We start from the raw sequence: 13,820 nt of genomic DNA on the forward strand, positions 1-13,820 counted from the left end.
GGCAATATGGAGCCTCCTGATAAGACACATTATGTGTCAGCTGTGCCCTGTACCCCTCCATGGACTGAGCACCAAAGACCAACCCCACTCAAGAAGTGAATGACTTTCCTCCTCAGGCAGTATCCACATTCATCTTGCCCCACTGTCCAGTACACACAGTTTCCAGAAATTAGCACTTGAGAGTCTGTTCAGTGGACGTTCTCCCAGGATCTACTTCACATTCTGTCTCACTGTGCTTCATTTCCTGTAACAAAACACCATAGAACAGCTTATCAAGAACAGAAATGTATTTTTCACAGTTCTGGAGGCTGGAAAGTCCAAGGTCAAGACACCAATAGATTAGTGCTTTGTGAGGGCCTACTTTCTACTTTATAGATGGCATCTTCTCTGTGTCCTTGGATGGTGGAAGGGGCAAGAGAGCTCTCTGGGGTCTCTTTTTATAAGCCCATTAATCCCATTCATCAGAGCTCCACCCTCATGACTAATCACCTCCCAAAGGCCCCTCTCTTAATACCCTCACACTGGGAATGAAATTTCAACAAATCAAATGGGGCTGGGCATAATGATGCATGCCAGTAATCCCAGAAGCTCAGGAGGCCAAGGCAAGAGAATCGTGAGTTCAAAGCCACCCTCAGTAATTTATTGAGTCCCTAAGCAACTTAGCAAGACCCTGTCTCTAAATAATACACAAAAAAGTGCTGGGATTGTGACTTAGTGGTAAAGTGCTCTTGGTTTCAATCCCCTGTACTAAAAAAAAAAAAAAAAAAAAAATCAAATGTGGGAGAGGGAAGGACACAAAACATTCAGTCCATAGCGCATCACCATGAGAGACACACAGATAACCTCTCAGAACCTGTTGAGTCTGAAGCAACAGCTGAGGTGGAAGAGACTGAGGAAGGGATGTATGTGGGACCATGCTGAGAAGGGCCTGAGAACTAGAGAGGGGTCCATCAAGGGCAGACTATGCAAAGAAAATAGCAAGAAGGAATCAGGAGGGAGACCCATATAGGCAAGAGACAGGTACTGCAGCCCAGATGGGCAGAGTTATCCAGGCTTGAGCCCCTGCTTCAGTACCGCATCTCAGGGCACCTGGGTTGAAGAGGTAGGAGCTCATCTGAGGAACCAGAGGATCCCTGATAAAAGAAGCACAGCCACCATGATCATTGAGTTTTTGGGAACCTCTGAGAGAAAGCCAGAGAAGTTGGTCAGGACAAACAGGGACAATGCAGAGAAGCTATGAAGTCTGAAGGACACCCTTAGACTTAGAAAGTGGGTAACTGGAATGCTATGAAGGTTTGGATGTGAGGCATCTTCCAAAAGCTCATGAAATGAGGAAGTGATTAGATTATGAGAGTTGTAACCTAATTAGAGGAGTTATTCATTTGATGGATTAATTTGAAAGGACTAATGTACTGGGTGGTAACTAGCCAGGTGGGGTATGACTGGAGGAAGTAGGTCTCTGGGGTCATGCCCTCAGAATTACATCTTGTAGCCCTGGCTCCTCCTTCTCTCGCTCTGCTTCCTGGTCACCAAGAGCTGAGCTGCTGTGGCTCCCCTGCCCCCTTCCTTACCTTAGGCCCAGAGCAATGAAATTGGCTGCCCATGAACTGAGATCTATGAGACAAATGAACTTTTCCTCTGTAAGGTTGTTCTCATTAGGTAGTTTGGTCACAGCAATGAAAAAGCTCACTAACATAAATGTCCCCAGAGCCCAGTGGACTTCACACTGGCCGGGGTCAGCTGGCCTGAGTAGCAAGTAATCATTAGTCAAATTTGACACATGCATTTCCCAAGCCTCACATATTCTGTCACTCTATGTGTTCCTGGCTGCCTTCATCTCCCCTCCCCAAGTCCAAGACTCCATCTCCCACCTAGATGTCATCCAACCTCCCCGCTGGTTTGGGCTGCCCCTGCCAGCATCTCAGATTCCTGGACATTCCTCACATAGTCCCACCTGTCTGCTGCCAGGGCTCAGCCCCACATCACTTCTGACAACTTTGATAAAGTTTGCCTCAGCCATGGCACCTAACATCACCCCAAAACAGCATGGCTCAGGATTGATGCATGGTGGGCAGGTTCCCGGGGCATCCCAGGTTGCTGAGCAAATGCTGCAGCTCTAAAAAGATCCAGCAGAGGGTGTGGTGAACACTCACTCAGGATGTCTGTATCAGAGCACAGCATCATTACTCCAGGTCCCCCTCAGAAATGCCAAAAAGGACCTGCTGTTGTGCAGCAAGAACTGAATAAAATGTGGAGTGGAGCAGAGCTCTATGGTACATGCCTGTACTTCCAGTGACTTGGGGAGGTGCGGACAGGAGGATTACAAGTTCAAAGCCATCCTAGGCAATTTACTAATTTACTGAGCCCCTGTCTCAAAAAAAAAAAAAATTAAAAAAAATTAAAAAACCCTAAAGATGTAGCTGGGTTGTAGAGGGCTTGCCTAGCATGCATGAGGCCCTGGATTCCATCCCCAGCACTGCAAAAAATAAAATAAATGTTGAGCTGAACCACCAATTCACAGCTTCCGTCAAGGGTGATGGGTGAGAATCTTCCCAGTGTGTATTGACTCCTCTCCCTTGGCCTCACTGAGTGCTTTGGGTTTACATTTCCCTACAAAAAAAGCCACTTCCAAAGAGTCAGGCAGCCCTACCTCTGTAGTACTGGTCCTGGAGTTGACCCACTCCAGCCTTGTCACTAACACAATCTCGTATCAACTCAGAACTGGATGCAGGAGGTCACAGTGCAGGAGGTCACTGGGATCAGAGAACAGGAAGGATGTCCACCCCACTTGGGAATGAGAAGTGGAGGTAGGGTGGACGGGCCATGCAATCTCTCCACCCCACCACCAGTGTAGAGTCTCCAGAGAAGGGGAGTCTAGGATTGTTTACAAGCTGTCTTTGTTTTGCTGTACTGTGAATGGAATCCAGGGCCTCCAAGGCTAGGCAAGTACTCTATCACCGAGCATACCCCCAGCCCTTGCTCACAATTTTTAAACTTTATTTCACTCCAAATTTGTGCTCACACAGTGAGATTTCAGGGCAATTGTTTGGGAAAGGAAAAGAAAAGATAAATCTCCATGTAAATGCGGTTTTCTTTGTACTTTGATAGTTTTGATACTTTTTTCAAGGACCATAAAATAACAAAAGGGACTCAAACAGAGGTGCTTTATGAAAAATAAAATACTTCCAATGTGCTAGCGCTGCTACAAAATGTGCCATCTTTCAATCAGAACGTTCTCACACTAAATGAGGAGTTTGTGTGCCGGGCATGGTGGTAAACGCCTGTAATCTCAGTGATTCCGGAGGCTGAGGCTAAAGGATCGCAAATCACCTCAGCAATTTAGTGAGGCTCTAAGCAATTTAGCAAGACACCACTTCAAAATAAAAAGCAGATACACAAATGGTGTGACTCTACATTGCGTACAATCAGAGAAATGGAAAGTCATACTCCAAAAATAAAAAAATAAAAATCAGAAAGGACTGGGGGTAAAGATCATTAGGAAAGTGCCCTTGGATTCAATTCCCAGTAGCAAAAAGAATAAAAATAAAAATAAATAAGTAACAAATGAGGATTTTGTGGGAGACAGGTTAGCAGTACCCATGGCCCCCATGTCCATCATGTATGCTAAAATCTCCCTGAAGTCAGCTACAGTGCTGCACACATGTAATCCCAGCTGCTGGGGCGACTGAGAAAGGAGGATTGCAAGTTGGAGGGCAGCCTGATCAGCCTAGTGAGACTCAACATAAAACATGAAAAGGATTGGGGATAAAGTTCAGGGGTAGAACACTTGCCTAGCAAGGGAGGTCCTGGGTTCCATTTCCAGAAACCCCCACCCCCAAAAAAATACTCTATGAAACATGGCTGTCTAGACATGGTCCACTTTATCAATATGTGTTTATTTTATTTTGAGCGTCTTCTGTCCACTGAAGTTTAGGCAGAGTGGAGTTTAGACTCCATCTGCAGTTAGGTACATTCTGTCCCCAGAGACTCGGGGGGCCCCGATGTCCTGCTCCCACAGAGCTCGGAGCACAAACACTTCCGTAAAGGGTTAAACACAAACTGCTCAGAAGTCTTATGGTGAACCGGAAGTGCATGTCCCAAGGTCTTCATCTGGATGTGTTGCCGCTTTCTGTCTGCAGCCCAGGGGCCTGCCCCAACCTTGGCCACCAGGGGGCGCGGTGGGCCCAAGAGCCGCAAGGGCAGCCCAGGCAGTGTCCCCACCAGGTAGTGCCCTGGGAGTCCCCAGACTGACTAGGAAGGGTGAATTGAATACTGCCAGACCCATCTGGCCAGGCTCTGTCCTCATGTAAAGGGGTTGGAGTGCCCTTCCCCTTCCAGCCTCTCGGTTCGCGTCCTGTAACATGCAAGGTCAGAGAAGACAAGAACCAGGGTTCTCCAGGTGTCAGTGTGATTTTGTTCCCTCAGTTACTCCCTAGACATTTATTGAGCACTTATTGTACACTGGGAACACAGCAGGGACACATGGGACAAATTCCCTTGGAGAGTGAACATTCAATCCTCAGCAATGCACCTCAAATGGGAGTTGTCCCATCTGTGAGAAGGGACTAGCACACAGTGGACTGGAATAACCAGAGGATGGGGGGCAGTGTTACAACACGACGGAGGGGGACTCCCTTGGGAAGACAGTCTGTGTTTGACAACATCCCATTAAGACCCAGAAGTCTGCAGAATCTGTCTACTACTGCCTCAGTCAAGTGTCCAGGGTTTGGGACTGCAGGCTCTAGTCCTCTCCTGTCAGGGTACTCCAGAGGGGACACCAGGTGGGCATTGGGGCTGCCAGTCCTGATTGTGTTATGTACAGAGGGCAGAGGCTGCCATGCCAGACCACTAACAGCTTGCACACAGTTAACATCTAGAGTCATCCATAAGGTCACCAGTGGGTAGGAAGATTGACTGATCCCCTTGTCCAGCAAAGGGATTGAATGTCCCCTCAGGTCAAAGCCACTGTCTTTCTTCTCCCACCATACTCGGGTCCACATTTCCAGAACAGAACTCAGGGGTGGAGGTGGTGCACTGGGGCTGAACATGTGGCAGGCATGTGGGTCAGATGGTGGCAGTGCCAAGGTTCATTCTTGACTTCTTTATATAATGTATAATCCAAAACCAGGTGCTCAGAGGACCAAGGCACCTGGGACACTGGACAGGGCTGTGACCTGACTTACTCTTCACCAGGAACTGATCCATTCAGTTGCTCAGAGCTGGGTCCCTAGTCTGAGTGCCTCCCTATGGTTGTGCCCACCAGCCACCATGCTGTTTCCTGAACTGCCCCCTCATATCAGGAAGAGGGATTTCACCTCCCCAGGAAGTTCTTTCTGGCTCCAGAAAATTCTTCTCTGGGATATTCCTGGCACTGACAGAAGGAAATACCCAGTGGGCCTTACTCAGGTCCCTCACTCATTCTATGATTGATTTCTCTCTCGCCATGCAGTCCTCCTCAGATCCAAAACCTACTTTTAAAAAAGAATTATCTGTCAAGTCTTGGATGTGTCCTGGATGGCCTTCCATCACACCTGGTTTTGGCCGGGTTGTAGGAACACCCACATGTGTTGTCTGCAGAGTTTGGGGACAGAATGGGCTTTGCATACAGACAGATACCACAACATCTATGTGATCTTGTGACAGGATTCACGGCCTACAGCATGGTCACATCACTTCTTTCTAGAACATTCCGACCTTCATGCCTTACCTTAGTTATTCACAACCAGTGAGAACTGAGTGTGAACATGCTCCCATTGTTCCCTCAAAAAAGGACACCTGGTATTAACGCCTACTTCTGGTCACCCAAGGAACCAAGCATCCAGCTCCATGTCCTCATGCAACATGGTAAGCATCTGTGATGGATGGAAAAGGAATTTAGAGCCATGTGATGTGAGTATTTGACAAGAGTTGTAGGCACCCAAGCGTCATCAGTTCAAGATAACAACTTGGGCTTCAAGATCATAATTTGGGGGACTGGGGCTGAACTCAGTGGTAGAGAACTTGCCTAGCTCATGTGAGGCACTGGGTTTGATCATCAGCACCACATAAAAATAAATAAATAAAATAAAGACATTGTGTCCAACTGCAACTAAAAAAATCTTTTTTTTTTTTTAAATCACAAATTGGGGCTGGGGTTGTGACTCAGTGGTAGAGCACTTGCCTGGCATGTGTAAGGCCCTGGATTTGATTCTTAGCACCACATACAAATAAATAAAATAAACATCCATTGACAATTAAAAAAAGTCACAAATTGGGGTCAAAGAGGACTTTTTTTTTAAGTCCTGGGGATGGAAACCAGGGCTTCACAAATGCACTCTACCACAGAGCCACACCCCCAGCTCCAAAGAAGACTTTTTCTTCCAGTGGTATTGAGGATGCAACTCAAGGCTTTGTGTATGTTAGGCAAGTGCTCTACCACTGAGCTACATACCTATCCTCCTATAATTTTTAATTTATTTTTTTAACCCAGGGCACTTTACCACTGAGTTACATTCCCAGTCCTTTTATCTTTTATTTTGCAACAGGGTCTCACTAAGATATTTCAGGACTTGGTCAAGTTGCCAAGGCTGACCTTGAACTTGCAATCCTCCTGCTTTGACCTCCTGAGTTGTTGGGATTATGGGTGTACACCACCATGTCCAGCCCCAAAGAAGACTTATGAAACATATTCAACCCTGTCTCTCAAGCCACAAAAGATTCTGAGCTTCATGTTTGACCAGTGCCTTTGAAGGCACTTAACCACATATTAAGTAGATTATTCAAACCTGAACCTACTCTAGAACATGGAAGATACTGTGACACTCTGGAATGTATTTATACTAAAAGTATTCAGGATTCATTTGAAATTCAAATCTAACTGGGCTCTGGGCCTGGTGGTATACCCCTGTAATCCCTGGGACTGGGAAACCGACGCAGGAGGGTCATAAGTTAGAGGACAGCCTCAGCAACTTAGTGAGACCCCATTTCAAAATGTAAAAAATTAGGGCCAAGGTTGTAACTCAGTGGTAGAGTTCTTGCCTAGCATGTGTGAGGCACTGGGTTCGATTCTCAGCATCACTTATAAATAAGTAAAATAAAGGTCCATTGACAACTAAAACATATGTATAGCTAACATATTTTTTAAAAAAGACAACTAAAATTTTTTTAAAAAAATAAGCTTGGGGGCTGGGGAGATAGCTCAGCTGGTAGAGTGCCTTGCAAGCACGAGGCCCTGGGTTCGATTCCCAGTATCGCCAAAAAAAAAAAAGCTCGGTATGGTGGTGCACACCTGTAATCCCAGCAAGAGGATCACAAGTTCAAGGTCAGCCTTAGCAATTTAGCAAGGACCTAAGCAAGTTAAGATCCTGTTTCAAAATAATAAATGAAAAGGGTCGATGATGTTGCTCAGTGGTTAAGCACCACTGAGTTCAATCCCCAGTCCCTCCCCCCCAAAATTAATTAATTAAAAACTAAAAATTAATAAAAGGGCTGGGGATATAGCTCAGTGGTATAGTGCTGCTGGGTTCAATCCTCAATACCAAGAAACAAAACAAAAACCCAAATCTAATTGGGCATCCTGTGTTTCATTTGCTAAACCTACATTCTCTAGATATTCAATGACATCTTTTTTTTTTTTTTTAATGGTACTGGGGGTGGAACCCAAAGACATTCTACCTTTGAGCTACATCCCTAGCCCTTTTTTATTTTCTTTTATATTTTATTTTGATACAAGGACTTGTTAAATTGCCCACGCTGACCTGGAATTTGTAATCCTTCTTCAGCCTCAGAGTAGCTGGGATTACAGGCATATGCCACTGCATGTGGCTATTTTTGGGTTTTGGTTTGTGTTTGAGACTCATTTGTTCACTGAGTTGCACACTCAGTTGCCTAGGCCCAAGCGATCTATTGTCTCAGCCTCTCTAATAGCTGGGTCAATGACACCTTTGAATAAAGGAATGTAGGAATGAAATCAGAGCTGGAAGATAACCGAGATCAAACAAAAACGTTTAGGCTGGGGATGTGGCTTAGCTTAGCATGTTCAAGGCCCTGGGTTCTATCCCCAGCACCGTACACACACACACAAACCTAACAAGGAATTTTACTGATGGAAATCAGAGCTCACAGTGCTTTCTTATTATTATTTTTTTTTTAACAGAAAGCATTTTGATTCATTGTACACAAATGGGTACAATTTTTCATTTCTATGGTTGTGCACAATGTAGATTCACACCATTCGTGTAATCATACATGTATTTAGGGTGATGATGTCTGTCTCATTCCACCATCTTTCATACCCCTGCCCCCTAGCCCTTATTTTAAATTTTTATTTTTAGACAGGTTTTTGTAAATTGCCCAGAATGACCTTGAACTTGCAGTCCTTCTGCCTCAGCCTCCCACCCTGTCTGCCCATCAATGGCTTTGCTGGTGAAGTCCTGAGGTGGCCCAGGGCATTGCATGTAGAAAGACAGGAGTATATGTATGTCCTTGTCTCTATGCCTTTTTTTTTTTTTTTTTTTTTGTGGTACTGGAAATTGAACCCAGGGCCTCATACCCACCAATCTTCAATCATGAGAGTTCACCCCTAATGACCTTATGTAATCCTTATCACTTCTCAAAGTTCCCACCTCTAAACATCATAGTCTGATTAAGTTTTCATTCTCTTCATATCTCACAGAGGGGCTAAGTTTCAACACATGAACCCATGGGGGGTATTTTTGTCATATGTAAACCATAGCACATGCTATTATTTTCCTTCTCTTCTCTTCTCTTTCCTCCTCCTCCTCCTCCTCCTCCTCTTCCTCCTCCTTCTCCTCCTTCTTCTGTCTGTCTGTCTCTCTCTCTCTCTCTCTCTCCCCCTCTTTCTTTCTCCCCTATCTTTTTTTTTTTTTTAAATTTTGTTGTTTTTTTAGTTGTCAATGAACTTTTATTTTATTTATTATATGTGGTGCTGAGAATTGAACTCAGTGCCTTACCCATGCTAGGCAAGCGCTCTGCCACTGAGCCATAACCCCAGCCCCTCCCCTATCTTTTTTATCTGTCCCATTGTTTGGTTTGGTATGGTAGTGAGGATTGAACCCAGGGAGCTTCATCCCCAGGCTTCTTATTTTTTTTATTTTTGAGACAGGGTCTTGCTAAATTGCTGAGATGGACCTTGAACTTGAGATCCTCCTGCCTCAGACTCCTGAATTACTGGGATTAAAGGAGTGCTCCACAGTGTGCAGCACATTTTTAATTTTTTAAATTCCATTTTGAGACAGGGTCTTGCTAAGTTGTCTAGGCAGACTTGAACTTATGATAGAATAGAACCTCCCTAAAAGGGACATGAAGAGGTGTAAAGTTTTGGTGGCAGCCTGGACATATGAGGACTGGAAACCTGAGGGTCTGGGTGAGAGAAAGCCATCTTATCCCTTGTCCTTTTGCCCCCTGTTCTATCCCACAGCGCCTGGCCTAGTTAGGAGTTTGTTAAATATTTGTGGAATAACTTATCCCACAAATACAGCAATGAATGAGTAAACTCTTGAAGTTACTCATCCAAAAGAAGAAAATAAGGGCTGGGGGTGTGTCTCAGTGGTAGCAGGCCCTGGGTTTGATTTCTGGCACTGCACCAAAAACAAAACAAAACAAAACAAAAAACCCAAAACAAAATAAGAACCATCAATTATTCTCTTTCCTTCCAGGCTACCCTCTGACTGGTTACCGGGCCACCTGGGAGCAAGGAGGGGCAGTAATCCATGCTGACTGAATATATTTCTATAAGTTTAAAGAAAGTCTCTCCCAGTTTTCTTGTCTGGGATTTAACAATCCATGAGAAAATTCTCATAAAGAGGATCTGAGCCTCAATTAGCAGAGGTGGCATCAGAGGCCATGCAGCAGGAAGGTCACCCTCAACCCGTCTGCTCCAAAGCCAAAGGCAGGGAGTGACGACGGCTTGTCAGAGCCTGGTCTGGAAGCCTCAACATGGACGCTAGGAAGCAGTCTGGCACTGATGAGGAAATGTCCCCCACAGAGGCACACGTGACCCATAGGACACGCACGACCTGTGAGTATCCAGAGCTCGTGGCGACTCCCAAATTCTACTCAAGAGAAGGTGCACAAATCCTGGATCCTTTCACTGCCTGTTCCGACATTTTTCAGCAACCTCAGAAGGGCCACAAATCTCTGTGGCCTTTGAGATTCAGGCAGGCTTGTCTGAGAGACCAGCTTGGCTGTCGCTTTGAAGGGTTAGCTTACTAAAGTCACACCCTCGCTGGGCTCTTCTTTGTGAGATGTAGAAGATAGACTGGTCGATTCATTTCTTTTTTTCTTTTGTAGGCTAGTATGGAACCCAGGGCTTAGTACATGCTAGGCAAGTGCTCTGCTACTGAGCCACATTCCCAGCCCTAAGGGAACATTTTCCCTTATTAATGCTCGCTCCATACTCCTCGGACTACTCCCAACCTCATCCCAGGATCAAGTGAGCTTTGCCTGTGCCACTGACGGAGGCATCTCGTCCCCCAGTACACTTGGATTTGAAGGGTTTTTTTTGTTTTGTCTTTGCACTGCTGGGATGGAAACCAGTGTCTCCCGCATGTTAAACATATGTTCTATGACTGAGTCACAAACCCAGCCCAGGTTTCTGATTTCTTAACTTCCTCTTGGTTCTGACATTCTCTGACATAGGACTTCCTATATGAATGAGGGGGTCCTAGAGGAGAAAAATAAGCAGGTATTCAGAAAATGTGGAAGACTCTAAGCGCTTACTGTTTAAATGTAATTTACAGTGTATATATTGAGTGTTTATGTATATTTACTATGTGTTTATTGAAGAATGTAGTTCTGGGGCTAGGGTTATAATTTAGTGGTAGAGCACTTGCCTAGCTTGTGTGAGGCACTGGGTTCCATCCTCAGCACCACATATAAATAAATAAAAATAAAGGTTGTGTGTCCATCTACAACTAAAAAAAATTTTTTTTAATTTAGTTCTGGTGGGCTTGGTGACACACATCTGTAACCCCAGTAATTCCAGAGGGAAAGGCAGAAGGATGGGCAACTTACTCCAGAGTAAGCTGGAGGCCAACCGGTGCAATTTAGCAAAACCTTGTCTCAAAAAAAAAAAAAAAAAAAAAAATTAAATTGGCTCTGTGGTGCAATGGAGAGTGCTCTGGACTTCTAGCCACACCTGCAGAGGCCATTCAAAAAATAAAATTAAATTAAATTAACAAGGGTTGAAGTGTAGCTCAGTGGTGGGGTACCCCTGGGTTCAATCCCCAGTATTTAAAAAAGAAAGGAAGAAGGAAGGGAGAACTAAGCCCAGCCATTTTGTGTGCTGCATTAATACAAAGTGTACCAAAAGAACATTATAAACAAAAAATATTAGTCACCAACATACTCTCAGCACCCCCACAGGAAGTGGAAAAGCTCAACCAGATCTTTAGATTTCTTCTTCTCTTCCTTTCTGACACTTCCAGGGCTTCACTCATGCCAGGGAAGTGCTCTACAACTGAGCTACATCCCCAACTACATCCAGGTCTAATTTGACACAGCCAAGACTTTGGGAAGGGTGTGGGCAAGTGCAAAGATCTCTGGATTTCATAACTAGGTTCTGGTTTTATTCATGGGAGACCCTGGCCAAATCAAAAGCCTGAGGCTGCCAGGTGAGGTGGTCTACTCCTCATGAGCCCAGTGGCTCATGAGGCGGAGGCAGGAGGCAGGAGGATTGTGAGTTCAAAACCAGACTAGGGGCTGGGGAGATAGCTCAGTCGGTAGAGTGCTTGCCTTGTAAGCACAAGGCCCTGGGTTTCATCCCCAGCATCCAGAAAAAAAAAAAAAAAACCAGACTCAGCAAAAGTGAGGCCCTAAGTAACTCAGTGAGACCCTGTCTCTAAATAAAATACAAAATAGGGGGTTGGGCTTGTAGCTCAGTTGTAGAGCACTTGCCTCACACTGTGAGGTACTAGATTTTATCCCTAGCACCACATAAAAAAAAATAAACGTATCGTGTTCATCTACAACTAAAGATATTTTTTAACAAACAGGGCTGGGGATATGGCTCAGTGGTCAAGTGTCCCTGAGTTCAATCCCTGGTACCAAAAAAAAAAAGAAAAAAAAAAAAGAAAGGAGGCAGGCACTCTACGTGATGGGCTGTATCGCCAGCACAAGAAAAGAAAAGAAAAGAAAAAAAGCCCTGAGCCTCAAGAGTCTCCTCTTCAAAATGGGACTACATCCCTCTACTTCTTGCAACTGCTAAGAGATGTAGATAGAGAAAAGGAGGCAAAAACTGGCCTCGCCAAAGGCAACATGGAGAACTCTTTTCAAAACATGAACCATGTTCTAGTATAGATGGGTTCGGTGGGATTTCTTCTTTTTCAATTTTTTTAAAGTTGTCGATGGACCTTTATTTTATTTATTTTTATGTGGTGCTGGGAATCAAACCCAGTGCCTACCATATGCCAGGCAAGCGCTCTACCACTGAGCAACAACCCTGGCTCTCCTTGGGATTTTAATGTGTGTACTTAGAAAAAAGGAAAACAAAAACATAGAGAGTGTTCTTAGTATGTATAAGACCCTGAGTTCGATATCCAGGACAAAAAAAGAAAGGAGAGAGAGAGAGAGAGAGAGAGAAGAGGAGAAAATGAAAATATCAGGTGGCCAAGGGAGCATGCATAGGGGTTGGAGTGTAACTCAGTGGTGGAGCATGGGCTTAGAAAGCATAGGGCCCTAGGGCCCTAGGTTAGATCCTCAGCAGTAGAAAGGGGAAAAAAAAAAGAAGTTACAGCTTTAGTGAAATCCTCTAGTACAAAAAAAAAAAAAAAACCTTTTTTTGTTTTCTATTTTTTCTTTTTATTTTTTGGTACTGGGGATTGATCCCAGGGGCGCTTTACCACTGAGGTACATCCCCAGCCTTTTTTATTTTTATTTTGAGACAGGGTCTCACAAAGTTGCTGAGCTGCCTTCCAACTTGCCATCCTCCTACCTCAGTCTCTGCGGCCCCTGGGATTATGGGCCTGAGCTACTGAACCTGGCTCTAGCACTGGGAGCACTGGTTTACTTCCTCCTTTCTGCACATAAAGTGGCCACATGTGTGTCTAAGATGAATTCCTTCTTTTTTTTTTTTCTCCCCTGGTACCAGGGATTAATTCCAGGGGAGCTTAAACACTGAGCCACATCCCCAGCCTGTTGTTTTTTTATTTTTAAAATTTGAGACAGGGTCTCACTTAGTTGCTTAGGGCCTTGGTAAATGGCTGAGGTTGGCTTTAAACTTGCAACCCTACTGCCTCAGCCTCTCCAGCTGCTGGGATTATAGGTGGGTGCCACTGCAAATGACTAGATAATTTTAATTAATGATAAAGGCTTATCACTAATCCCATTTAATTATGTCAATCAGAAACCAGGTAAGATTTGCTTCTAGGTTTTCAACTTACATATCTAAAACCTCGGCTGAAAGGTATCCTGAACTCCATCTGGACTCAAATCCAGATTTTCTAGTCAACCGACATCAATAAAATTACACTCAGTTCTCCACCCCTGGGTAATTTAGGTGCCACCTGACTTTCCCTGGGGAAGCAGCAGGATTACTTAGGTCAATACATTGGTTTGGTTGTGTGTTTCTCTCTGAAGAATAGACAGTGACTTTTCACTATTCCTTCCCTGGAACAACCAAGGTCAGTTCCAACAGACCTACCAAAAGATACAGGTTTCCATAGATTAGGAACTTACATATGTGACCCTCAAAATGCTTGGCAAATCCAAATGAATTATGCTGGCCAAGAATCTTAGGAGATAATGATGGAGGGGCGCTTTGTTGTGTGTTTGTGGACTGTTCCTGTCATTGATTGACACTGGAGAACTTTAAATTTTGCTAA

This window comes from Sciurus carolinensis, chromosome 17 (assembly GCF_902686445.1).
Source record: "Sciurus carolinensis chromosome 17, mSciCar1.2, whole genome shotgun sequence".
Taxonomy (NCBI): Eukaryota; Metazoa; Chordata; class Mammalia; order Rodentia; family Sciuridae; genus Sciurus; species Sciurus carolinensis.